The sequence below is a fragment of the Dermacentor silvarum genome, chromosome 11 (genome assembly GCF_013339745.2).
Source record: "Dermacentor silvarum isolate Dsil-2018 chromosome 11, BIME_Dsil_1.4, whole genome shotgun sequence".
NCBI lineage: Eukaryota > Metazoa > Arthropoda > Arachnida > Ixodida > Ixodidae > Dermacentor > Dermacentor silvarum.
The window spans coordinates 55,230,777-55,258,459 of NC_051164.1; the positions used below are offsets into that span (position 1 = coordinate 55,230,777).

At 44.2% G+C, this 27,683-nt stretch overlaps 1 protein-coding gene and 1 long non-coding RNA gene across 2 annotated transcripts in view; one reads left to right on the plus strand and one right to left on the minus strand.

Annotated features, from left to right (window-relative positions):
- LOC125941387 (uncharacterized) overlaps positions 1-7,269 on the plus strand; it is a 343,657-nt gene extending 336,388 nt beyond the window's left edge. Inside the window, exon 3 of the long non-coding RNA XR_007464228.1 lies at positions 7,126-7,269. This is a non-coding gene — a long non-coding RNA (uncharacterized LOC125941387). The remainder of the gene's footprint in view (positions 1-7,125) is intronic.
- LOC119432595 (protein O-mannosyl-transferase TMTC1-like) overlaps positions 1-27,683 on the minus strand; it is a 116,646-nt gene that overhangs the window by 50,135 nt on the left and 38,828 nt on the right.

The window sequence follows — 27,683 nt, forward strand, 5'->3', positions numbered from 1 at the left end:
ACTCGCTTTAAAGTGTTTTTAAACGACCATAAGACGATTTCAAGTGACATCACGGTCTCAGTAACGGAAGAAATAATTTAAGAAAAAAAGTCAGCCCTTTCACTGGGGTGGAGATGGAAGACCAGCGAAGCTGTACTATGGTGGGAATTATGTGTTTCCAATTATGACTATTGAGATGTGATGGTGTAATTGGTTATTTTAACTATTAAATAATGAGAATATATATTATGATCTGGTGGTTTTCATTTATTTAGTGACCACAGGGACCATGGCCTTATGGTCGCTACGGTACACCGCCATAGGGTGTACGGCAAATGTTGGCACGTTCTTCATAAACACGTCACCAACGCCGCGCACGTTCGGTGCGAACCCAGGTAAAATGCCGCCGCCGTCGACAACTAGTTGTGCGCGTTGTTTGTGTGACCGCACACAATCGCTGTGAAAACGCTGGCTACGTGACAGAACGGCTAAACGCCGTTGTCGACACTGTTAGGGGAGAGGCGGGCGAGAGCCTACAGAGAGTCCGCGGCACAGGTGGCAGAGGCCGGCAGGGCTGCGTGCATGCTCTGCAGTGAGAGAGCGGGCACGCACACGCACAGTCTAGGGTGCCGTCGATGCCCTCCTCGCCCACCGCTCCCCTTCCACTGGGAAGTCGCGTTTGCTCTCCGCCGTGCGTTCGCTCCCCGTGAAAGAGCGCGTCGCGCGCTCAGTTGTCTTGATTTACTAATTAGTGGCAACGAATTGCACCAAGCAATGCAACAGTACGCCGACCGCTTAGAAAATAAGTGACTTTTGTACATATGAACCTATTAATTTTCCTTGTTTTCTTTTTCTATTCTAAAGTCCTTGCGGCCTTTTGTATAGAAACAACTCGCTTCGTTACGCCGAACTTATGCACGAAATTTCAGGTTCTCCTATCCGAGCCTTCTTACCCTACGGTCCTTCTTAAAACATGGCAGTCATCCTTGAAATGTGTTTCACTTTTTACGCACTTTCGCCTATTGATCTTTATTGCTTTCTCGACATTCTCGATTTTTTTTTCTAATTGCGAAGCTGAAGGACTCCTGCTTTCGTGCTCACGTTCTCAACCTCCCCGCACTCATGGGAGGTGCTCAGTCCTGGATCCTTGGCGCTTAAGAGCCTATCGGGCTCCTTCGAGTAGCGGGGGAGAGGGGTTCGGGAGATGGGGAGGAACGCCTCCTGAGATGGTGTAGATGTGCGCGCGGAGGGCATCGATTAATCCCCGGGCACTTGTTATAAACGACGACGGGGTTCATATCGAAGGCTGACCTCCGAGCGCTTCAGAAGCCCCGGACATGCAGGTTTTATTTATAGTTTCCCCTCATCGCTTCGTTTACATTTTTCGTTTCTTTTTTTTTTCTTTGCCCCCACATAATGCGACACTAGCGACCTGCTAGCCGTATTTTTCTTGATTACGTCCGGGGTCATAGAGGAACAAACGTAAGCCGAAGTGAACACGGAGCCACTGTGGGCCACCGAGCACAGACCGCCAAGGCACAGCATACGGTCGATATCGATTCCGTTTAGGACCTTCCACCGTGACATTGCAATAGCTGGCTTTCTCTGCGTAGGCAATTGTCGTTTGCCAGTGAAGTCAATTACAATTAGAGTGTGTGATGTGCCCAGGTAAAGAGTCAGCGTTGCATTTTCCCCTAACAATATAGACTAATACTACTCTTTTGGGGACACTTACTCATATACTAGCTCTCGCGCTAATTACTGAGGATTTCTTTAGTACTGTTGCACTGAGAAACGGTTAAAATGAATGATATAATGCTCTCACACAATGCGCAAGGAGAATACGGGCAATTGTTACACATTGTACATTTGTCTAACGGAGAGAGCTAAAGCTTATCGACAATGACTGTTAAAAAAAAGTTCATGGATGGTGGTTGCATGGTCATTTTATTTGTCAAACAGTGAAACTAGCAAAAAATGCCATTTATCTAAACAACGGGTTGCAAAATACCAACCTAACAATCGCTTTGTGAGCAACTGTAAGTACAAAGAAAACCAACACTGCTCCTGCTTTGACCAATACACGTGAGCCGATATATCCTCTCAAACGTCACAACGTGATAGCCCAGCGGGTACAGTCAGCGCTTAAGGCCGGAACAGTAACCTGCCATACAAAAAAAAAAAACGAGGAAAAAAAAACGAATGTCAAAATTGCACTCGGACGAGTATGGAAGCAGTATTTCTCCTGTAGAAGGTTAGGCCATCTATCTTAAGAGAGAAACAAAGAGGAAAAGGAAAAAAAAAAAACGCTAAAGCGGCAAGAACTGCGATAAACGTCGTCATAGGCAAACCAAGAAAACAGGGCCAATCGGCAACGTCTGAGCTCAGCACTCCGTACGAACAGTCGGAGTCAGCGCCTTCGTCCCTAGAGGCACGGTGTGTCCTACAGATCACGAGGGCTCTTGCGCCGTCCGGCTTGTCAAGGAAGATGTCAGCTGCAGCAGACGTGAAGTTCTTTTGTGCATTGTTACCCGAACTTCCAAAAACCAGTAATTCGCCTCACATCGACTACTTTAAATCTGTGCAGTAAGAAATGGTGGCATTATGTATTAGCTTTTCCTTACAAGTGGGCTTAGGTGCGCACTTTCGGAAAGTAACAGCACAGCGCATATAATGCTTTACCTGTGTTTGCTATGTAATGCTATAGTGATTAGCATGCCGTATGCTGCACGCAATTGCTAATATACCACGCAGCGCGCTATTCCCGAGTTTCGAGCGAGGACTTCACGCGCTTAGCGCTAACTAGCTTGTCCGTGCCAGCGTGTGTGTGTGTGTGTCGGCGGCGAACGGTACGTGACAAGCGAGCCAATGAAATAGTCGAAGCCCGTCCCCAAATACTCATGCGAGGGCAGCAAGGGGAGAGGCAGAGTTGTTTGCTGCTTGGTTGCTTCCCTGCACAAAGTCCACGAGGCAAGGTTACCGCCCCCCAAAATAGAACGTACTGAAGCTTTTTTTTCTTGGTAGTGTAAGAGAAAAAATATTTCTAGCGCGCCAGGCATTGTATAGACGCGATCATTTCAATTATACCTGATTGCCATCTGAGAAGAGAGCAAAATGAGTTAGGAAATTCGATGAATTGAGAACGGAAATGAAATTTCTGTGAAGGCAAGCAAACAAAATCAATATATGCTTGCATAATATAAGGGTCACTACTCGATTTCATTCCTTTCATGTAGTAATTTCAGCGCGGCTTGATTTCTTTCCGATCGTTGACTGTTGACGACAAGCTTATTGCGGGGATAATAACCCGATTTAATACGTATAAAAATGTCACAGATAAAGGCTTCTTTATTGTTTTTTTTTATTCTTTGGTCGCATGGATGTTCACGCCTGCCCAAATGAAGCGGATATCAACAGCAAAATACAGGCACCATTTTGAAAATTTGATAGCTCAGTGCCTAATGACTTCTCCTGTCCGCTAATAATTGCACCTGTTCACTGCAGTAGCGAAGCTTTCCAACACGAAACGTGCCTACAGAGGACAAAAAACGGCTCGGAGCACCCAAGCGCCGAGCGTTTGAAGAGTTCTTGTTAAGGTTTAGGACGCTCACGTATTCTACGAAAAACAAAAAACGAATATGCGGTTGCCCGCTGCTTTTGCGGCCGTAGGAAGCCTGTCACAATGACAAACACCGTCACACCTGAAAGCGCGGTAAAGAGTACGGCGCGCGACGTGAAGAACGTCGCAGAGTGCAGTGCATCCCCCACTCCCCTCCCCCACACATTTTTAAACGTTGGGAAACATGCAAACGAACAAAACGCCCCCGTATGGGAAACAAAAAATGGGAAACAAAGTAAGAAGATAAGAACGAAAGCTGGCATGATCGAGGGGCACCCAACCGGGCGTTCGTGTGGGGTCCCCAGGGTGCCAGACACGTTGGAACACGGGAGTTGAGTGTTGGTCATAGTTGGCGCCAGGACACCGTGACGGGCAGGATGTCTGCGGAGGCAGTGAACCTGCCGTAGAGAAGGGGGGTCTGGGGGCGAATACTCTCCACCATCCTCTTTTTTCCCCCTCTCTTGAGAAGCTGGGTGCCTCACGGAGGTCCCGTCGTCGTCTATAGTTGGGCGGCCCGGGCGGCCTCCATCGCTGTGGACGAAGACACTGCCCCTATAGTATGGCGTCATCTGCCGACCGTAGTCACGAGCGCACTCGAATCACAAAGCGAAAACGACGCAAGTTATTTTTTTGCGTGGAGCCACTGCTCGGCACGTAGTTCGAAAATTGGACGGCGAACGAAGCCTGGCCTCGGGTACAAATGCGAAATCTTCCATTGCGTCTCGCTTCTGCGGGCGGTTGCGCCGCTCCAAGTGCGGCGGTGGTAAAAGTGCAAAATGTACGTTATGTTTCCGCGACTTACACCTGGCTTTGTATCATCCGTTCAAGCTTTACTTAATGCGCTCTGATTCGCGTAAATCAGGAAGCTCTGCAACGCCTTGAGTGATGCGGTTTGAGAGAGAGAGAGAGAGTATCTTAATCAATCCCAGTGTAGCTTGCATGGTTGCCTGCCTACCATGCTACTCCAGATGGACGTGATGAAACAAAGCGATATGCCTAGTGCATGTCACTGATACAGAACATGCAGAAAAAAAAACACAACAAGCGAAGTATATACCCATTATTTCATTTCAAAGTAGTGCCTCTAAGGCACGGTAAAAGTGCTTTCGCTGATGCTTCGATCAAGGGCTGCAGCGTAGTGATGAAAGTCTACAACGCCAAATACCCGTCTCAATACGTAGGTTTTATTTCGGCGATTATACTTAATGTCGTTCGAAATAGCAGGTGTTTCTAGCAGCAACGGCACGAAATGTAGAGACACGTGTATCGTTACAACGCAGCCTTGAAACTCTAAAACAGCATCCAAAGCCGATACGAAGAGAAGGAAACATTTCCCTGTAGCATACCACTATGATATCCCTCTTCATCATATGATGTTTATTGGTGAAGAACCGCTTTTTAACGTCAAAGCAGTCCTCGGTTTCTTGAACGATGTTGTACTACATGTTATTAGCCCAATAAGTTCGTAGCGCATCCTCTCTCCAGAGGATGTCGCAGTGATAGTTCATTTTTATAGCACATGCCTTCAGGCCCTTGTGTTTCAAGGGCTCTGTTTAGGCACTTGTGTTTCTGGCCGATTCTAGCGTCTGTTATATTTTGTAAATCGTACCATTCCATGTTTCTCGGTAAAGAACCACTTTTTACAACTAAAGCAGTCCTCGCATTCTTGAACGATGTTGTCCTACATGTCATAAGCCCAATAAATTCGTAGCACATCCTCTCTCCAGAGGATGCCGCTGTGACAGTAGTTCAGTATAGCACCTGCCTCCAGGCCCTTGTGGTTCAAGGGCTCTGTTTAGGCAGCAGTGCTTTTGTCAATTACTACATGTGAAATCACTTGAATATCTTATCACCCTTTTTCAATGCATTCTTCATTTGCATAGTAAACGTCATTGAACATTGTCATAACCTTATTACATGTAGATTTTACGCTCTTTACAGCGACTATTTTTAGGCCCCTTTACAGCCACCCTCATCCACGCCTCATAATTCACTGTTCATGTACCAATGACACGCCATCATCATCGCCTTGGCGCTCTTTGGCCACATCTGGCCCTTGCGCCAATAAACCCCACTAATCATCATCATCAATCGTACCATTCTTCCTCAATGCATTCTTCATTTTCATAGTAGACCTCATTAGTCATTGCCATGTTCTTAATACATGTATATTTTACGCACTTTACAGCGACTATTTTAGGCCCCTTTACAGCCACCCCTCATCTGCTTCTCAGAATTAATCGCTCCACTGCAAATTAACAGACACTGGCATGGCGCTCTTTAGCCATACTTGGCCCTTGCGCCATTAAAAACCATACATCATCATCATCAACATCATCCAATTAGTAACTCGCGATCAATTATGCTGTGAAAATGTAGTTCCGAAAAGCGAGAGAGATTTTAACGATTTCCTTTCACGCCAGTGCGTCGGTAATTTTCAGCAGACTTTTATGAGGTTTGCTGATCTGATGTTTCTGACAACGAAAATGCAACAGTGAAAGCGAAGCTCAAATACATGATTGCTTGCCCGTTTTGACTAGGTCATTAAACTTATAGTAACCCCTACGCATGGTCGAAAATTGTTAAACGCACAGTCGCCGAAAAGTTCTTTGTTCATTAGGTGCAGGTGAAGCATAAGAGAGATTCGTAACAGCAAAAAAAAAGCTGGTGACGATGATTGCCCACGTTGTGAAAGAATGCTGCACTGTAACTCAATTTGCTCTTTGCCAAATGCACAATATAAAAGTTCGAACATTGCGCTTTCACTTGTCGTTTGGCCACTCTCGTATCGCTTTGAGAAAAGCTAAATTTTTTCATAGGATGTGCATTCCTCCACAGGAATTTAGCTTAGGAACATATTACTTTCAGGTTTCAACAGTATCTCGCTTGCGGTTTCGGGAAGCAAGCAGAGAGAGAGAGAGAGACGATAAACTTCCGTACTATCTGTCATTTAAGTCAACCTTATCAACAATTAACAGGCCTGCCAGCAAGGGCGAAAAAGAAGAGGCAGACGTAAGCGCTAACTCTAAGCTGAATGAATCTTTAATGTTATTTCTACACACAAAGTAAGGCATCACATTGGTTTACTTCAAGGAGTCCCATCTCAAAATATACCTTCAGTTGTGCATCAGTGCAAGTGTGTTCTCCCGCCTTGTTTGTCTTCCCTTCTTGTTAGCGACGCAGCGGTCTTTAATAATAAATCTCAGCCAACTAGTCTAATGAGCCACTACGTTACCATTATCAACTCATTCAATTTTTTTTATTTTGTGCTATGTCCATGGTGCAGTTCTAGATTCATATCGAGTTAGCTTTCCTTATCTCGTTGCTGATTTTTTTCCACGTTGATGCCAACAGAGGGGGGCCAATCCCAGCGAAAATTAACAATGACATGTGCCTAAGCGTTCTCACTCCCGATCTCGTTCTAGCTTCCGATCGCTTGGGTGTCTAAAGGTTCCGTTTCGTTCGTGACATTCCAGTGTAAAGGATGTTTTAGAATGTTCTCGTTTAAACTGCAACGATCCTTTCAGATACTCGAGGGCCTCCGACTTCCCGTGCGCATCCTGGCGCAGCCGACGGCGCTGTGATAAATATATCATGAAGACAATGTTATGACGTTTCTGAAATGATGAAGATAGTATAAGACGACAGCGGCGGCATGACGAGAATGTGGTGACAACGAGTGAGTGTATGACGACGATGACGTGACGCCGAATGTATGACGACGATGACGCAACGACTGTATGGCGTGACGGCAATGGCAGCTATACCCAATGGCACGATGACATATCCAGTGGCCCACGCCCAGCGGCACGTGCTCATGGGAAATGTAGACGGTAGTATGTCCGGGATTGGCCCATCGCCTCGGACGTCGCCAACGGCACAAGAAACGACGTGGGGCCATTAGCACAATACCAGAAGTTCCCTGTAGTCGAGGTGAGAGGGAAGGTAGTGAAAGTGTACAACACCATGCACTTCCCCAGAAGGGGGCACATTGGTTAGAAGTGGCTACCTGCTGGAGACGAAGCAGGTAAGCTTGGCGCCGCAATATGTCCGTACTTTGCCTGGAATAGAAGTCTGCAGGAGACCTAGTAACGAACAGCTTTTGCAGTAAAAACAATACTGACAAAAAATACAGATTTGCTGCGTGTTGTTGAGCGGCTCGTTTCAATGACAATGCCATCACCTGCTTCTCACAAGATTAATCTAGTCGGTCGGTATAGAAAAAAAAAGTGTTCAAACACAGCCTCGCAGAGAAGATAAATAAGGCTAGATGAAAACGTCAAAGCAGCAGCGGTTCGTTAAAATTGCAGACCGTTTCAATGCACGTTTTATTATATCTCGCTTCGCAATTCGTGAGCATGTAGTCCGGCACGCATTAGCGCTTATATAGTCGTGCGGGCGTGTTTACAACAGAAAGATAAACTAAAACGATTCCACTGCTTCTCCTTTGTTTTAGTTCTACTTTATTTTTCTTGCTTGCATTCGAGCAGCGGTAGCGAGCAGCAGAGAGCGGTGGAAAACCGTGCATACAAAGGTTCTTGTCGTGACAGGAATTGCAAATGGAGCGCTGTAACGTGGCTGCGAGAACAGACCGACAGAGAGACGCGTCCGGTCGGCCAATAGGGCGCTCAAACAGTCGGACAACAATGTGGACGCAGCTCCAGAAGTTGCGCGTATATACAAAGCTGAAGAGAATGGATTGCGAATGCTAAACGCAAGCGCGCTGTTTCCTGAAGCATCTCAAAGTGTACGTCAGGATAAAGCGGTACGTGACGCGCGAATTGAAAGGCCAAGAACTCGCATCTATATATACAGAAAGCGAGAGGAACCACGCTGCAGGCTACTACTGCGTATGCGTGCTCTTTCAAAAGACCCGTGTTTGTTGAGGCTGTCCCGTCCAACACTATTTACTCTACCTCTGTTACGGTCACAGAATTCTTTCGAAGACCTTCATCGAGTAATTGCATTGGGCGTAATGCTGGTATGTTGACAGGACTAGTCCTCTGGTGCAGTGAAGTAGCATTTGGAGCACCGCGCTGATGTTCGATCGATACAGTAAAGCGCGGGATTTGCAGACGTGCTGTCGACAGTGCTTTGCAAATACGATGGTCGATTTAGTGAAGTCTCTTGAACAGCCGGGGGCAGGTACGCGGTACGAGACCTGAATCGTTCACATGGCAGCGCAGATGAAGACTGAACAATTTGTTTTATTGTCCCTCAAAATATAGAAGTTCACCGAGCACGTAAAACACAATTTCAAAATTTTTGTTAAGACCGGGAAAATTCCGCACTGTCTTCGTCTTAGAATACAGCGGTCTTCTTGGTAAAATAATTTTCCTTTCGACTAGGAACTGCTCAGGCTGTTTTCTAAGCGCACCAGTTAGTACAAAGGAAGAGGTGCGTAGCGTCGTTTCTTTAAACTGCACTGCGTGAATAAAAACAATTCACAGGGGGGTTTCATGGCATTGCGCAGATAATGATAAGTATTGCAACGTACGCGCCAGAACCACCTAGCACCTTTTTCGTATCCTGTCGAAAAAAAGTCATAGGTATACCACGCGGAAAGCACTATAAAGAAAGTAATTTCAACGGATGAATACGGGGGAAATATGTGAAAACACATTTCAACGGTCATACAAACAAAAACAGAATAAATAATTCTTGATATTTTGACGTTTGAACTGATCGCTGAAGACTACGTCAGGTTTGCCAATCCATCTAGTGGCGATGGACGCAGTAGATTTTGTTACCATGGGGCTAGAGTAGCCTCACTAGTCTGGCCGATCTTGAACTGCGTGGTGTTTGTAACGACTGCTTATACGTGCGGGGACAGCTTCCAGTATCTGTGCTTCGTAAAATATATTCTACCCAGTCGGCTTTACGCACTCCGTTCACACTAAGGGTAAGTCCATGAACAGGACATAGCGCTTCGTTGAAAAGTCTGGAAATTAATCTTTTCATTGTAGATATCTTTTTTAACATGAAAGCGTTTTATGCCAAGTTTCACGAATGACTTCCGGCAACGCATCTAACAGATGCCATCTAGGAGCGGTGAAGCGAATAACTGCATCGTGACACATAACGAGCGCCCACAGGGAGCGCTTCGGTAGTCACAGCGCAGCGGATATTCCAACGCGGTGTAGACATAGAATAAAGAACCAAGTGTAAACGGCTTCGTCACTTTGTAAACTCGTCATTTTCAACGAAGTACTGTGTAATAAATAATAAAGTAACCATTATTAAACATGTCCAATGGCAGGATTACAACACAGGACCTATAGTACATACGTCCAATATTGAAACCAATGCGCCACGGACGCTTTTCTTATTTTATTTATTACCTTCTTCGCAACAGTACGTACACACGTACAAATACAAAGCAGGTCACTTGGTGCTACACAGTATTTTTACATCATTTGGCTAGATTGTACTAGTTTTAAAGGCCTTCAAAAAGGCCACCACAGACAACAATGCGCCAAGCTCCTGAAACCACTCTGACGGTTCAGCCACGTGCTTCAGGGCATCACGCTTGTACATGACACTTTCAATTAGGTGTTGCCTCGCAGACCTTGCATCTGCATGGGCATTCCTGACATCCATGCGTGTTTTCCACACGGTGTTCATACACAAAAGCATTATCATGTCAGCCGGCACTCCGCCTGTGTCTGCGCGTGGCAAGAAACGTATACCGAAAGGGCTTATCGGCAGTTCTTTTTTCAGTGTTAGAGAACGTCCCACAAGAAAACGGAGTCATGGCAATCCAAGAAGATGTGCTCGAGAGTTTCAGATATGTTACATATGATGCAGTTAACAGAACACGGAACAAAGAAGCCCTTACTTTGTAGCCATGGCTTCACAGGGAGTTTGCGAGAATGCAATTAGGAAAAGAAGGTTTTCACTGGAGGTCTAGGCGGCATTTTTTTTTCACACGTTTGAACACATTCGTTAAGGTCCTAAGTTATACATCGTGCGGTATAGAGGAACCGGTAAGAAAGCATCAACAAGATGCCGATAGAGTTTCTTTGGCGTCACAGAAGACAAACATTCATTCGAAAAATGTGCTTCCAGTAAAGAAAAGGACATAACTGCCTGATGAGACAACCCCCTCAGAAAAGGAAGAACTTAATCTCACTTGAATAACAGTGCGCAGAAATGTATCACGTTGGTCCCGTAAGAAAAATAACCTACTAACGATCTGTTGCAAAAACAAACGTGTTAGCCCCACTCCCCCATTATTCAACGAATGGAAGAAGTTACACCGACTAGTTCTTTCCCATGTGGATCCTCATATATATATTGCAAACACTCTATGAAATTTCTGCACCGAAACTCTTGCCATGCGTAACACTTGTAGTGCATAATACACTCATGTATCTAAAAAGTTGCACACACTAGCTCTTGAAAAGAGCTAGTGTGTGCTAGCCCGCCCCATTTTTCGGGCAAGAGCTAGCCCGCCCCATTTTTCTGTATAGTCTTTAACTCTTTATATTCCTTCTATCCAATACTGTGCACTGTCACGGTAATGTTTAAATGTCACCCCAAGGTATTTTCCAAGGATAACGCTCCAGTTCATGTTAGAAAAATAGCCGGGTGTCTTGCAAGCTGCCGTGCCATAAGCCTACGCACTTAGTCCAGCGGACAGCACTTGCAGTTGCGGCGCAAAAAGAACAATGTCTTTCATAGTTTTATGCACAATCTCTGTATCTGCGCAAGAAATTGCCACGTCATCCGCATAAGGCAGAACTCGTTTCAATTCCTGATTAAATAACCCTAAGAATAGATTGGCTTCTAATTATTTTCAAAGGAAATGGCTCTAAACACAAAGCAAATAGAAGAGGCGACAAGCAGCATCCTTGTTTTACTGATGACTCCTTTTATACTGGCGCTTAATTTTCTATGAATTATTAATTTTCCAGTGAAATCTTTGTACACCATTCTCACTCCATCTGTTATCACTGGACTGGCATTAACTTGTTGTAAAAGCAAGAAAATGATATCCTGAACGACTCGATCGAAAACCTATTCAAGATCAATTTGTATCATGGCGACTCGGCCCTTTAGAAGCTCCTAAAAGCTGTCAACATGGATCCCACATGCATTCTGAAGCCTGCAATGGGTGCGCGTGCCTTTTCCGTGGACATCAAGGACTTACGTTACTCCTTACCTCAAGAGGTGGTCTGTGCGGAAGTTGGCAACTGCATTGACAAATTAGGTGTAACTATAGGTTTCAGAATGAATGTGGGATCAATGCTGGCAGGCCTTTAGAGCTTCTAAAATTTTATATGCAATCCACTTTCGTCAGTATGACTATGAAGTATTAATACAAAGAAAAGGTGTGTGCATCGGCTCATGCATCACCCCTGTTCTAAGTGACGTTTTACTGGCCAGCTGTGACCGCAATCTTGCAAGGAAGCTCAGCCAGACGAACACAGTAAAGGTGATGCGATACGTCGATGACTTTTTAATATTTTACAGCGCTAAACCTTTTTACACTCAGCCTGCTGCTGCCATAATTTTTGACGTATTTCGCACTGAATTAAGTTCTTTTGAATTGACCACGGAGAATCCGTCAGACAACAAATTACGCTTCTTAGACTTGGAACTCTTGTTCTCAGAAAACCATGTTTGATGGGGCTATGCTCCATGGTCGCGCAAGGGTCTCCTTCCCTTTTCCTCTGCACACTCCAAGATTTTGAAGCGAAGCATTGCGAAAGCTTGCATGAAGACGGCACTTGTAAGGTCTTGTTACCACCAAGTACAGGCTAGCTTTCAATCGCAAGTATCGCGGTTGAAGCTTGCGGGATTCCTTGAAATGCTATTATCCAGCATAGCCGAAAGCCACGTAACGGGGTCAAAAAACAAGCTCCTGACAACAGCCCAGTATGAGGTCGACTCGCGGCAAACGGTGGCAGTTATTCATTATGTACATAAGGTTACCCATAACCTCACAAAAGTAGTCAGCAGAGCAGGTGTTAGGTTGCTGTTCACAGCCCGAAACAAGCTAGGTAGCATGTGTCGACAGGTCAATCGTGAGACCAAGGCCACAATACGTTGCAAGAAGCATAGGAACCCTTTTTTTATAAAAATGTTGTGAATCCGTTGTTTACAAGATCCCCATGTCTTGTGGGAGTTTCTATATTGGTCAAACTGGCCGGTGCGTTAATGTACGCATGGGTGAGCACGCGAACCAAGTTAAAAAGAAGGCCACTGATAGTCAACTGTCACTGCATTGCATTGAATGCTGCTGCGAACCGTATTTCGTAAATCTGATTTTCTTATCAACGCACCGGGATGAACGTGCTCGTCTTGTGCCAGAGGCCTATCACATCCACAGTAGAGGAGAGGCATGTGTAAGCCTACCCTCCATTTCCCTTCTTTCGAGGGAGATATCCTACCTGAGTTGCTAGTTTGAAGTTAGATTGTGCGCGTGCTCCTTGTGATAGTGGCTGTCTACTTATGTACGACGACTGAAGCAATAAACACATGGTTGTTAGTCAGCGCCTGGTTGTTAGTCAGCGTGTCTGTGCTCTCCCTTCGTCCTGTTGTTCAGTGCTGTTTCGTCTTCTCGTACACTAAAAGACACACACAGTGCTGTGAAAAGTGCAAGTGCACAAGAGAGTCTTAAAAGAGTCGCAATTTATATAAAAAAAAGAAAGCTTTGAATACGCAGTGCTTAAACGTAATCTGTGCACTGCTGTTTCGACAGAATGACTACTCGTTACTCGAATATTGAATTCTATTTTTGGATCAATCCTATATGGAACAGAGTTTTCCCCACCATCTTTAAGCCAACTGTCTCTGGACATTCCAATTGACATTTTACTTTTATGACAGCCGTGTTATCCCGCTTCGTTTTCGTTTGCTTCCGCTCCTAACCAAGGAATATTATATTGTGTACTTAACGTTACTGAAAATTCGATATTTTGACGGCTGCCGTTACAACGAACACCTTGCAACGTCAACGTGGTTTTAGTTATAGATATATTCGCGAGGTGTCACACGACGTTCACATGCTGCTATTTAAGCATTAATTTGGCACTTACAATTTCAGCATTAAAATACCGATAAAAAAGGCTTGTTACTCAAAATACGTAGGGAATGATACTACACTAACCACTTAACTAAAGTATTTGCACCGATATTTTGACGATAAAGCCGATTTTTTCAACTGCCTGCGAATGCAACTTCAAACTGAGGACTGCAGTCCAAACAAGGCATTGGATTTATTGACGAGTACACTGGAAAGTTCGCAATGCCTTGTTTGGACTGCAGTCCTCATTCAAGTTGCATTCGCAGGCAGTTGAAAAAATCGGCTTTATCGTGCGATCCCTGGTCCGTATACTTTTGCTCACGGGTGTACATAAGGAATAACCGCAACCGTTTGCCGCGAGTATTTGCACCGTCAAACGGATAGAAAATATTAGTGGCTGTGAACACATAGAACCTTCTGGAGTCTCGTTGTGTGGCGCCTAAATTATAGAAGGCGTCCGTGATGACAACGTAGTTATACAGTTATGATAATGCCAAGGCAGGCGTCATAGCAGAAATCCAGCAAAGCCTCTTATATGGCCTTCTTGAAGGACGTCACTTTCAGCGGCACGTAAAACGCAACTGCTAAGTTAGCCCGCCTGAATTTGTTATCTTTGAGAGAAATGAAGATATCCTAAATGTCGCGCGACCGCGTCTGCGGGAGTGCGCGAACATTCCATAGGAGTGATGCCTCGAAGCAGTGCATCGGCAGTGACGATGATCTTCTCAACTGAAAAAGCTTTAAGCTTCTTTCAGGTAAGGAAAGAAATAACGCCTCGGGTAATGCCTGGCGCTATCCTTTGATGGAGAGCGCCAGAGCGCGTTTCCGGTCGCATCGCGATAAAAGTGCCTTGCGCTGCTGTTGATTTTTCGTCGGCCATCAACTCGTGACTTACGATAAGGGATGTAAGGCCGATTGTCCCACTCGGAAGCATTAAGTACGTCCCGACGTCGTCAACGCAAGCGGGCTCACCATCACTCAAGCCCGAGGACATCGCGGCGTAAAAAAGTGCGCGTACAACTCCACGCAGATATTTCGTTTTGGAAGCAACACCCATCGTGAAAATGTAAGCGTCGACTTTGCCAGAGAGCGCCGAAACATGAAGTGAAGCGAAAACAAACAAGCGCGATAATGAGGCACCTATAGACAAACAACAAAAAGGCTTACCGCTCCAAAAATAGGCGCTGAGCACCACGCCTTGATTTTTCGTCTATCGATTTTCTATTAAGTCGCGTGCGGCGAAAGTTGCTAAAGCTGCAAAAAAAGCAAAGTGTGATTCTAATATATTTAGATAGTGATTGTTTGTTGTTTTTGTCGGAACGCTTGTCGACCGTTGCAGAAGTTCACTGGCACCGGAACTGTTTTGACGACACGGCAAGACAGTATTTACTTGGGACCGTCGCTTTACACGAACATTTGATTGAAAAGAAGGCGTCAGTTCATGTCCGAAAACGGCCGCAAGAACTTTCGCCATCCCCTTACCTGATCCGTACAGCAAATGTTTCTATCGTCGCTATGGTAATGCCTTCGTCGCAAAACTAAGGGTTCCGTTTACGCGGGAAATAACCATCACTTTAGGACTAAATCAATTGGTAGGGTTGATTTATTGCAATATATTTTGTGTTTTTGTCAGCATCCAGAAATTTACGACACGAGAAGAGCACTGCCTCCTATAAAGCAATTCCGATAACTTTGGCCTTTAGGACAAACTAATCCTGTTGGGTCTTTCGGCTGGTGTATATCTGTCTAATCGGACGAGAGGCTTTCGCGTTGTTGAAATATTTAAACACCACCTGCGACCGATATTTATTTTCAACAGATGAATATGATTAACAGAATAGATTGCATGTCAACCCAGTAGAAAATAACCAAGCCAATTACTCAACCCATTGTACTCGAACTGATACATAGCCATTGGAAGTAATGAATCCGTAAAGGGGCCGAAACGTCAATTAACTTGACTTCGTCATCAGTGACAAGAAGGCACTGAAGGCTGCATTGCAAGCAGAAAAGCACCGCAAATCGTCGCTTCTTATTTGTATATATATTACTGCTGCTGTAAACAACTGATGCCAATCCCCAATGAAAAAAAAGCCGGCAGATCCCACGCCCTGTGGGAACCCATGTTATGCGAAGCAGTGTGCGGGGAGCCTAACAAGTTAACGAAACGACCATGAGAGCACCAAGCATGGCGGCTCTTTCATGACCTACATGACACGCATGTCATGACGTTCATGTCATGAGTCATCAGGAGCCCCCTTAGCTACACCTAACAGACCTTAAGATGAAAGCGTTTTGCATGCTTATGACTATGAGTTCCACCACCATCCTTTAGTGTTTCCTTCATTTAGTGCCGACGTCTGAACCTATTCCTACGGTTTTTGAGTGTTAATGTTTTTTCGTTGAGTCATTGTCATTGTTGCTCAGTCACGGTCATGACTATGACTTCGACCAACAACCTTAGCCTTTTCCTTCACCTAGTACCCGATCCGAACCCATTCCATTGGTTTTTGAGTGTTAATCTTTTTTCGCTGAGTCATTGTCATTTATGCTGAGTCATGCTCATGACTATGACTTCTACTAGCATCCCTTAGTGTTTACTTCACTTAGTACCTACGTCCGAACCCATTCCAGTGGTTTTTGAGTTAATCTTTTTTCCCTGAGTCATTGTCATTTTTTACTAGTCATGGTCATGAGTATGACTTCTACCATCCTCCTCTAGTGTTTCCTTCACTTTGTACCCACGTCAGAACCCATTTCAGTGGTTTTTGAGTGCTAATCTTTTTCGCTGAGTCATTGTCATTTCTGCTGAGAAATGCTAATGACAATGATGTCTACCATCATCCTTTAGTGTTTCCTTTACTTAGTACCCACGTGCTAACCCATCTCAGTGGTATTTGAGTGTTTATCTTTTTCGCTGGGTCATTGTCATGACCTACGTGACACGCATGTCATGACATTTATGTCATGACCTATCACTAATGTTCTTCATACACTCCTATCATACTATGCTAATTTTGGTACCTACCAAGTTAACGAAACGACCATGAGAGTACCAAGACGTCGGCAGCTGTTCCCTGACCTACATGACACGCATGTCATGACATATTATTTATGTTCGTCATATACTCTTGTCATATTATGCCAATTTTGGTACATACCAAGTTAACGAAACTACCATGAGAGCACAAAGTCGTAGGTGGCTAGATAGATAGATAGACATAGATAGATAGATAGATAGATAGATAGATAGATAGATAGATAGATATAGATAGATAGATAGATAGATAGATAGATAGATAGATAGATAGATAGATAGATAGATAGATACTGTCAAAGTAGCAAATGTTCGCCAAGAAATGCTTCGCATTTATTAAATGGCTCCATCCGGATTTCAGGTTAATATGGTCCCAACTGATCAGACAGTTGCCCATCAGCTTCGCTGTACAAGGTTTCCGGTAAGATAAACGAGCTCAGCGTAGCCCTTTGAATCCCTGCAGTTCAATTCAAGTTCAAGCAACAGGTAGGGTAGTTTTACATCCATAAGTTCTTTTCAACAGCAATTACTCCCAGCCTCTGAAGTGTGCGGCAGGCATCGACACGCACATCATCAAGGACAAATATATCCCGTCAAATGCGAGATGAGCATTCTTGGCGCGTGTGAATGATGGTATAAATATATGCAGGTTGGCTTGAAAGTTTTTACTTCGCAATGATATTTTCCAAAAGGCTGCACATGGAGAAAACCATTAAACCGTCCACATTTCGAATAACTAAATTTTGCGTTTTAACGTCCCGAAACAGCTCATCAGGTTACGAAGGATGCCGTATTGCAGAGCTCCGGATAATTGTTTACCACCCGGGGTTATTGAACGCGCCTTTAAAGTATACATTTAAGTCCGCGAGTGTTTTCGGCATGTCCGCTGGGAATAAGACCAGCTCCCATTGGTCAGAAGGAGAACGCCATAGCAATCGAATCAACACGGCGGGCATACTCTCCATGTTCCGTATACTCCTCTGTCATCACAGCAGGCACTGAACGACGCAACTTTATTATATGCGGTGCTGCTTCAATATTGTAGGTATACGGCTATGAAGTAAAATATAACAAAAATAACGTACAAACATCATGCAGCCAAATCTTTCCCCGCAAGAAAATATATATATCACCTATGCGTACGGCGTGATGCGATGTAGCTAAATTACGAAATCAGTATTTTAGTAAACAAGGCTTATCGAAGGGCTACTTTCCGCGTACTAATAGTATTTTCCGCACACGCTTTCTTGCGTTCGCACGCTTTCTCTGCGAATGCAGGCTACCTCGTATTTGCATATGCATATTAGGGGAGCGGCGCAGCCCAGCCATCCTCGTGGGCGAAATTTATTTTCGCCGTGAAAGTGCCGCTTGTCAACAGTGACGCGACGTATAATTTTATTACTACCCAGTATTCGAGTGTTTCACTCCTGCTTGCCACAATTTTCTTTATTTTGCGGCGGGCCTGCCACAGTGCGGGGATAGAGGCAATTTGCCTTAGGCGGTGCACGTAGACGGCGCCGAGCGCCTAACCCTCGACAACAATTTATTGATGTATGCACTCTAAATCTAGTTCCACGTAGGCTCCACTGTGTGAGTGTAACGTGTTTGCGATAAGGTCCCACTTGAGAAGTGAAACCTAAGCGGAACGAATATCTTTGAGCGTCGACTCTTTCTTCGGTTGATCTTCTTGTCACTGTTACTGTAGATTCCTTTTGCTATACTTCCACATAGGTTTACCTAAGCAGGTCGTCTTATTCTCGTTTCACACAGCGTCTAGCAACTACGTGGAACATATTTGCAAAACTTTTCCGCTTAGTTAATTGACCTAACGTGAAACGAGGTTAAAATTGTAGTATATGAAAACTTCAGATGCGTTTTTTTTTTCGAGAAGTGCAAAGAGTATTTTAAACTATCCGTGGACATGCGACCGTTCACTTTCTGTCGGCTAATATCGATGCAGACATCCTGCAAAAACCTAACAAAGTACTTTTCACCTATCTATATAGCCCAATACTTCAAAAACTTAGATAGCATTGTGGTTGTTATCTCAGATCTTTTCTTAATTGACTTCCTCAGTGATAGATTGTAGGAGTGATGGGCCACTCCAAGTGTTCGTACTGCTACTGTCTTCTACCTTCCCATTTTCTTGTTTCTTTTCATCTCTTAACCCCCTTACCCCTGTGTAGGGTAGCAAACCAGACGTGAGTCTACTTGACTTTCTTACCGTTCCTCTATCATCCTCATTCTCCTGAAGTTAACCAATGATAAGTCGATGGGTCAATACCGAATCAAGGAGGCGCACCTGTCCACACTTTTCTATAGACGTTGTGTAGAGCTGTCGCAGGTAAAACGCAAACACGAAAGTAAGGAAAACTGTGCAGGAAAAGCCTGTGGACAACACATAGTCTCCTACTTTGTTTTTGTAATTGACCTTCTGCGTTGTTTAAATCGTAAGGCATACGCATAAACGGGCGCTCTCCAAACGGAGTCCATAAAATTATTGGACTGTGCTTCTGGCTGCGTGCATTGAAGGTAAAGAGCATGCAGTGATTCTTTGCATCAAAACACACAGCTCGCGCCAGATACGTCAGATTCTCAAAGAAGGAGTACCGTAGCGGTACTTCATACGCGTAGCACCGAGGCATGCAAGCTGGACTCGGTGATCGCGGGTCACTGGTTTGCACACACGGCAAGAGGTATACGAATTGAAGTCATCAAAGCTCGTGTAAATTGAAGAGAAACTGCGCTTTGGAATCTCGTATAGCAGAGCACGGCGAATGCCGCATGCAAGCTCGGTGAATAATGCCGACCTGAAAAAGTTTTTTTTTTTTTTCCTGCTCAACGCGTATATGTGGTAGACTGGCGGCTTGGTCGATGTGAAATAGTGAGGGCATGTTTAGGAGCAAGGCTTGCCTCGAATCCTTACTATTCGTATTGCGCATGAGAGGTGGAAGAGGCTCCCATTTGGTAACTGGTGAAACGATTTGAATGACATTTTTTTTTTTTGTATGAAAAAAAATCAAAGTCAGTACCACAGGAATGCCATTGCGGTTGTTTATTTTAAAGCAGTTTCGGAAGGAAATTTGAGCTATTTGCGGTTCTTCAGATTACGAGCACTACCCCCTCCCCCCGCCCATTTAAATCCACAGTAAATCAGACATAACCATTCGGTCATCCTAGTCTGTTTGAAGGCGCTTTGCATCACATTCTGCATTGTACCAACGACTTCCTAATATGACGCTTCTAGAACACACCAACCAAGCAATGAGCATTTCGTATCAATTCTAAACAACTATGCTACGTTTTCGGGCTTTACAGATGCTAATAAATGCAGCTTATAGAGAATTACAAGTTTTCCACTTCGTGCTACCTTCTTTTTAGACAAAAATTAAAGCTTGCAAGAATCTCGTAGGAAGTTTCGCAGCTACCTCAAACGTTTGCTTTGAACAGCCCCCAAAATGATAAATTCCCTTCAACTGGGAAAACATTTCACTCAGTTGGTTAAACGGTTGTCCAGTGACGGGGTTTTTATGTGTCCAGGTATTAATGCGGTGAATTCACGGCTGGCACCAAACTAAATAAGTTAATATACCAATTGGTGCCAATAAATCGGTATCAGTGACACCAATTGATATCATTTAAGAGCTTTGGTTTTATGCCGGGCCGGGCCGCTTTCAAGCGGCCTGGCTGCTGTGGATAAGAGGACAGAACTTAGGTAAGCGCTGGAAAGTTGAGAGAAACGGATTTGCTAGACAACAACACCTGCTAAGTTAGTCACCAAAGTGAAATATCAGAGAGAGAGAGAGAGAGAGAAATGAAGAGGGAAAGATAGGGAGGTTAACCAAGAACGTTCCCGGTTGGCTACCCTACGCTTGGGGAGGGCGTAAGGGAAAGAATAGATAAGGGGAGAAAAGAAAAAATGGTCAGTCATTCGCAGAGTCAGTCACAGAGGAATCTCCGCTGTCACAAGCATTCGTATAATCTAGCGTCCATCATTCTGGGCCCTGCAATTCACGGTGCATATAGGCCATGGCCCAAGGACCTTTTCTTTCGAGAGCGCTGTGTTATAAATCTAACAGGTTGAGTTTAGTTTGGCGAGTACGTCGTTGAGTGTCAAAGGAGGGGCAGGGACACAGAATGTGCTCTAGAGTCTCATCACACCCGCAAAAATCGCACGCCGCACTGTTGGTCATCCCTATTAGGAAAGAATAGTCGTTTGTAAATGCGATGCCCTACCACGTGAGACAAAGTAGTTTCGCGACGGGAGAGTCCAGCTGGTAGGCGAAGTCGCAAGTATCGAAAATATCAGTATATTGTTTATGGACAGGTGAAAATATGCAGATTATGCGATATACCGGAACTATGCTGTTTCACAGTATTACGTCACCCGTCACTCGTCGATGGCGGACCTCCTGCTGCCAATATCATTGGGCCAAGGCTATACGCCAGCAAACAGCGGGGATGCAGTACAACTGGGATGGTGCAAGGAGCGCGGGAGCAGCTCATGCGCTCCTGATTTATTTCTGTCTTGTGTGGTTCAAATTAGATGTCTGGGGAATGGTACTTGCGAAATCTCGCATATCTCCTATACATGCAACTGAACCGCCTTTATTTTTTTTTAGTGCGCAGCAAAATGCTTTGCACCATATACTGCTTTGCGCTGGTGCCTCAGAGTGGTCACTAAAGTCATGTACAGCAACACCTTGATGAAATGAGTGCAGCTGTCTAGCAATACCGAAAATGTTATTGCTGTCAAGAAGTACAGTTAAAAAAAATTGCGGCACGCAACTAACATTTCAACATAAAATAACTGCTGATGCGGTTGCTTTCTTACAACCCGACATGTAGCGCTACTGCTCATCAGTGGAAACGCGCCATAGAAGTGTGCAAGATAATTAACCGTTGCAATGCCTTGCCCATGAATATATAACATGCACTGTGTACAAGTACATACGCTATCACACGCCAATAGAAGAGTGTTTTATTGCCATTCGAAAAAGTTAAGAAATGACAAAATACGGCAGCAATGCAATGCTAAGTGCACGCTCTGAAACGGAAAAAGGTGAGCGGGAAAGAAAAGGTTCTGGATGCTAGCTGACGTCACTGTCTAAGGCTTCTGAAAGAGAGAGAGAGAAACAACGTTCAACTGTGTCTGTGATGTTAACATGTATTTCAAGCAGAAGGGAGATGAGGCAGGCGATGGGCGGTTGAAGATGCAACGAATCAGAGGACCTCGGTGCCGACGAGTGGTCACTTCGAGATAGTAACGTATTCCGTAGACACTGAAGCCAGTGCTTGAAGGCACAGTATGGTGACACTTTGAAAGTCGTCGCTGAAGAACGCCGCGATCCAGCGCTGAGATAAGCCGACAACACGGATATAGAGCGGAATGAGGACAAAAAAAGAAAAAGAAAATTCAGCGCCGCTTCCGGGAACAAAGGCGGCGCGTCTAATGAGCTTCGGAGTGCTGTCTAAGACGAAGGTCTCCAAGGATAAAGCAGCACATGCTGTCGACGTCATTGATTCTCTGGAGACGCTCGATAGAAACAATGCTGAGAAACCTAATAAGAAACTGGAGCCTCGTTGCATGCGCGCATGTGTAAAAAGGAACACTCGTAGCTTAGAGTCATCAGTTGAAAGCAGTTTACTTCTCTTATATGGCTTTCTTTTTCCGAGTAACCTCTGTGTGCTGCATTTGCCCGATCTTGGAGCACATGTTTATATAGGTGTTTGTCCCTGCTGTCGCCGTTTATTAAGGTATCCTAATGCCTGTGGCAGAGCTTTCGCTTGTTATACGAATCAAAGTTGTAGATAAATTTGTTGATATAGAAACGCAGAGTAAACTATGCTACCACTTCAACGCGCTATGAAACAGAGCAGAAAATATTGCATTACCACTTGTGCTCGTCACACATCAGGACTAAATATGAAAATCTTGACGCTCCTCTGCTTCACTTTCCGGCCTCTTCTCCTTTCCCATTTTCTCTCGGTGTTGACTCTGGTATCAGGTTTAATTTGCACCACTGCATGTGTTGTAAATTGGCGAATACTGTGTCGAGTACATGCGTTTATGTATTGAGTGTATATTGCTTCTTCTCATGCCGCCGAAAGTCTAAATTCCGTACAAGTCTAAGCAAGGCCGGACCGATAATTGTGACAACGCGCTTTTGCTGTGCGCTTCGTTGTTCGAGCCCGTCATATATGGTCACAGTACAGATATGAGTGTCAACCTGCGAGTTCACGTACATGGCGCCGCCGGTGATGAAAAAAAAACATAGCTGTTTGATTTAGTTGCTTCCTTGACTTTCACTTTTTCCTACCATTGACGTTGTTTAACTGTTTTTCGGTCGGTGCTGCTTGATAGATAAGCTACCAATCATCAGTGAATCATAGTGCGTCACCCAATCATTGTTCTTAAGGCGCATCTTCTTTCGGCTGTATGACTCGGACTGGCTAAACATTACGCCCTATAAGTCTTGCACTGTTTCATGCAGTATTGGTTGGAATAAACATTCCAAGGTACATGCGGACAATCTTATACCGATAAGAACGCAGTATTTATTGTGGAGGTGGAGAGACACTACGACTTAGTCCTTCTTTTCTCGTTCCTGCCTTTCACATGTTGCTGCTAGCTTCACTTACATTGTTTCACGTTGGGTCTGTTTTCTAAATAAACTTAAGTTCCCAAAAGCGCGGCGTCAGCCTATCAGAGCAACTGGAGGCGCTACTGCACTCTTAAATTCCTGCATTATTGCATGTGATTGTGTCGGTGGTGTGCATGGTAAACGGAAAAAAAAATAAAGCGCATCTGCAGTCTGGCATAGTCTGTTGGCACATAGACGCTGTGGGGTTAAAGGCCCGCCTCAAAAGGTGTTTAAACTTCTCGGTAGCACCATGACATCCGTTCGACACAGTTGTGTGCAGTGTTACGCGTGCAGTCAACACTCATAGTGAAACTTGCTCGCTTCCCAGTAAAAAGCATATTGGGGTTGCACGGGAATGGCCATTTTGTAATATTTGCAAAACACGGTATATCACGTTTTATTTGATTATGCAGAACGTGTCTTTTGCCACCTAATTGTTTTATGTCTTTTGTAGAGAGCATTCAAAACAGAAATGCACAAAAGTTTGTCTTCCAGGAATATAATATACTGTAAGTACCAGACGTTGGCGCGCCACTGCGTAGGTACAAAAGGCTGGCCTTTTGCACGCCAAATTGCCTTCTCTCCCGATGTTCATCGCTATGAGCACCAGTTTCGCTTACTCACAACTGTTCTTGTTCACATTATCATGATTTTCGCTAGCTCATAACAGAATAAAAAAGCTTAAACTGAACCTTCTCACGTCTTTCTCAGGGCTAGCTTACACAGCAATCAAAAGTGAGCACTGATAAGTGTTTGTTTTCTTCTCTGCGCTCCTGAAAGTATTCGATGTATTTGTACTAAAGTGAGCACAAATTCAAATAGCTTTCCATTATGTTACAGGTATATGCGGAAGCTGCATCGTTTGCCATCCATTCATTGTACCAATCGAGACGCTAACCCAGAAGAGGCGTAAATACATTTTCTCAAGTAATATCATTTCTGCATTCACGTGAATATAAAAACTCATTTGTAATATCCAATAGACGTCATCCGCACTTTACATTAGGCACTGACTAAAGGTCATGCACGTTGTTGTCCAACGTTGCTATCCGCTGCGGATTTCATTTTCTCATCTCGTATATCCAGAACACGTACATGCATAAGCACGGCACTTCACGACTTTCAAGCAGTTTATACTATTCCTAGTCATTACTTTACCTCCACGACAAATTTTCAGTGATTCACATCCCACTATTCACCTTCAATTATCTTTCGTAAGTTAATTCTGGATTCCGGACTTCTACTAGTGAATACCAAAAAGACAATATGTTTTGAAAAAGTCGTTTGATCTTATCACCTAAAGTACGCACTAATTACAATAATCTGACAACGTTCTGCGAATTAGGCGCGAAAGCCTATGACAACACATGAACGGAAATCAATTAGCACTCGTTTAGCCATTGAGACGTAAACTACTACTTTAGAGGAGATTAGGTCCTTTTATTCGTAGGAGTAGTGGTGACAGTAGTAGTAGTGATTGCAGCAGTAGTAGTAGTAGTAGTTATTGTTGTATCAGTAATGCTGGGTTTTACTTAGTGGTGTAGTGGCACTAAGTTTGTGCAGCTAAATGGAACAGGACAAGAAGGCGCACAAAACGACGTGAACAGGCATTGTCCATGTATGCACTACGCAGCGTGTAAAAAGCGCGTAAAAAGTTGGAAGCTCAAGTGATTGAGTATATGTGGCAGCGAACACGCACCAACCTACCGCCAAGGGTTCCGTCAGCACGGATGTCACCAAGTCCCACAGTCGTCGAAGTTACTGAGCCTTCAGAAGTGCTCAGAATTCAGGACAAAGGACAAAAACAGTTGTGAACCAGCAACAGCGTCTCTCCACGTCGTTCTGTGCGCCTTCTTGCCCTGTGTACATATACTTGCGCTGCCCAAACTTAATACTCGAGAGAAAAGTACCAACTAGCCCACGAGCGAGTTCTTTTGGTGTACTGGTAATTTTCTTTTTATTAAATATCCCCAGTTCTAATATTTTTAAACTTCCACCTAAGTAAAGAAAACTTATTACTCATCACTGCTATAGCTGTGAGTCAGTGCTCCAGACAGTTTCCAATTTCGGCCGTACACGTTCACGAAATGTTCCTGCAGTAATGGACAGCCGCGGTGCGGATGAATAAACTTGCGCACGGACTTCCGTGAAAAGGGTACCTGGCATTGTACTCCCGAGTGACTAATGCAATCCGCAGAATCCACCACGATACGCGATTATAGCGAGTGGGCATACGGCTGCCAGCTCGTTACCAGGCACAGCGGAGCGGCACGTTTCAACGCATTTCTCGCGTTTTTTCCGTGGATACAGGCAACCACACCGGTTGAAACGAACCGCGCTTAACGCGAGGCCGTTGGCGAGTGCGCAGACCTAGCATCAAAGAGACGACGACCATGGCCTACGATCATTGTGCGCGTGGCTTTACACGCTGTTTCCGTAATACGGTGCAGCATGCTGTGAGTCTGCAGCTTTTCTCGCCCGCTATGAATGAAGGTGCTGAGAAATTGGATGGCTGTTTTATCACTTGAAAGGGGCTACAAATGTCTATGTATTCTGATCATTGCCTTCTTGTTTTTTTCCTCACGGGTGTCTTGCTGTACAGTTGCTTGCTTTGTGGACTCAACTTACAAGGTGCAAGTTTTGAAAGGAATCCGTTATGTCGCATTGATTGTTAAAACAGTACGCTTCATCATTTTCTGCTTTGATATTATTAATCTAGGATCTATAACAAACACAGACAGTGCGTATCATTTTTGCTTGCTTAATTAATGATAACGTTTGCAGACTTTTTGTTGCTACAATTGATACTGCTATCCCACTATATGTGTTCCAAAGACAATCTTTACTAAATGATATATACAGTCTAACACTCTTTAACACGTACTGGTCTGAATTACTTGAATTGGTGAGATTAAATTGAATTGAATGGCGTCAGCTTACCTAATAAAAATGTAAACCTTTTCTGTAACTCTGATCTTTCGGTTCCAAGTACACCTTTTTGTTATTATATGTTATTGTATTTTAATTCATATAAAGCGATATCTTGCTCATGAAAATAAACCTCGTTACATAGTTTTTGTTGATGACGATTGATTGCTATTAGCGGGCGTTATGAATAAGTATGGAATATTTAGCTATGTATGTGGGTCCTTAACGTTACGTTGTGTTTGTAAAGACCGACCGACTAAAACATCCAGAGCAAATTTACGACGAGTTAGAGAATAGTGCTTAGGGCAGGATAAACTAATTTTGCGCTGCAGGCGATATGAAGCTAAAACACGAAATGTTTTGTTCTGTGTTGCATTAGAAAAGTTGGACGTCATCTAGTTAGTTCCTATAAGTGAAAAAAAAGCGACTATAATCGGTTCCTGTACTGACTGTTTTCCGAAGGGAGAGGTAACGCGTTTAAAGTTCACGACGCTATAGCACATAATCTGGCAAGAGAGCCTTACGTTTAACTCTTACGGTAAAAAAAAGCAAAAAAAAGAAAATAGAAGGAAACTGATTGGAGTACAAGCAGGCGTCTTAACAAAACTGCGACGATCTACTTTTTCCACTTAGGAAAGCAGTGCTTTATTTATTTTGTCAGTTGGTTTTGAAAGCGGTAAAAGTCGTTTCCACATGAGAAGAACGACTTCACAAAACCATGTAATCCTTTGCAGATCCTATAGATATTGAGAAGTATCGCTTTTCGATTTACACGCAGACTCATTGTAGCCCTTAAGACTCTAAAAATCATTCCAAGCGAGCGAAGTTTACCGAAAGAGCAGGAGCGCTTTCTAACTTACCTCAATGATCCAGCACTTTATGGTACACTAGACCCTTACTCGCAGGAAACAATGCGTCACCATTAGCGCGGCCTGTCGTGGTTCACTTTGTTGGCGTTCCGTAAAGCACTAAGGCAATGGGCGATACAAGAGTGGCGATACGTTATTTTGCTTTCTAGATAAAACACTTCTAGACGCCCCTGACATCATGGCTTTTGAGAGAAGGGTCTGAGGAACCGCTACTAAGGAAACGAAGAAGACGACTGCTTCGTTTCCTTAGTAGCGGTCTGAACACACGGATTTTCCATACTGCTTACGACCCGTAACCATGTTTAAATCGAAATAAACGCGGCTGAGGTGCCTAAGAACAATATGCGTATTAAACTTGATCGTGCTACACTTTGAACATAAAGAGTGTAAGAAGCCTTTTTTTTTTCTTCCACAAGAACACGTGCTTTAATGTGTCACTGAAAAGCAACCTTTAGACTGTGTTAGACAGTAACAGTCATCGTCCTGCTCAGTCTAACTTACATCACTGCCAACTATAGCCCGCGCAAGCAAAAATGTCTTTATTGCTTCTTTATATTTAGCAACACAAAGAACATGC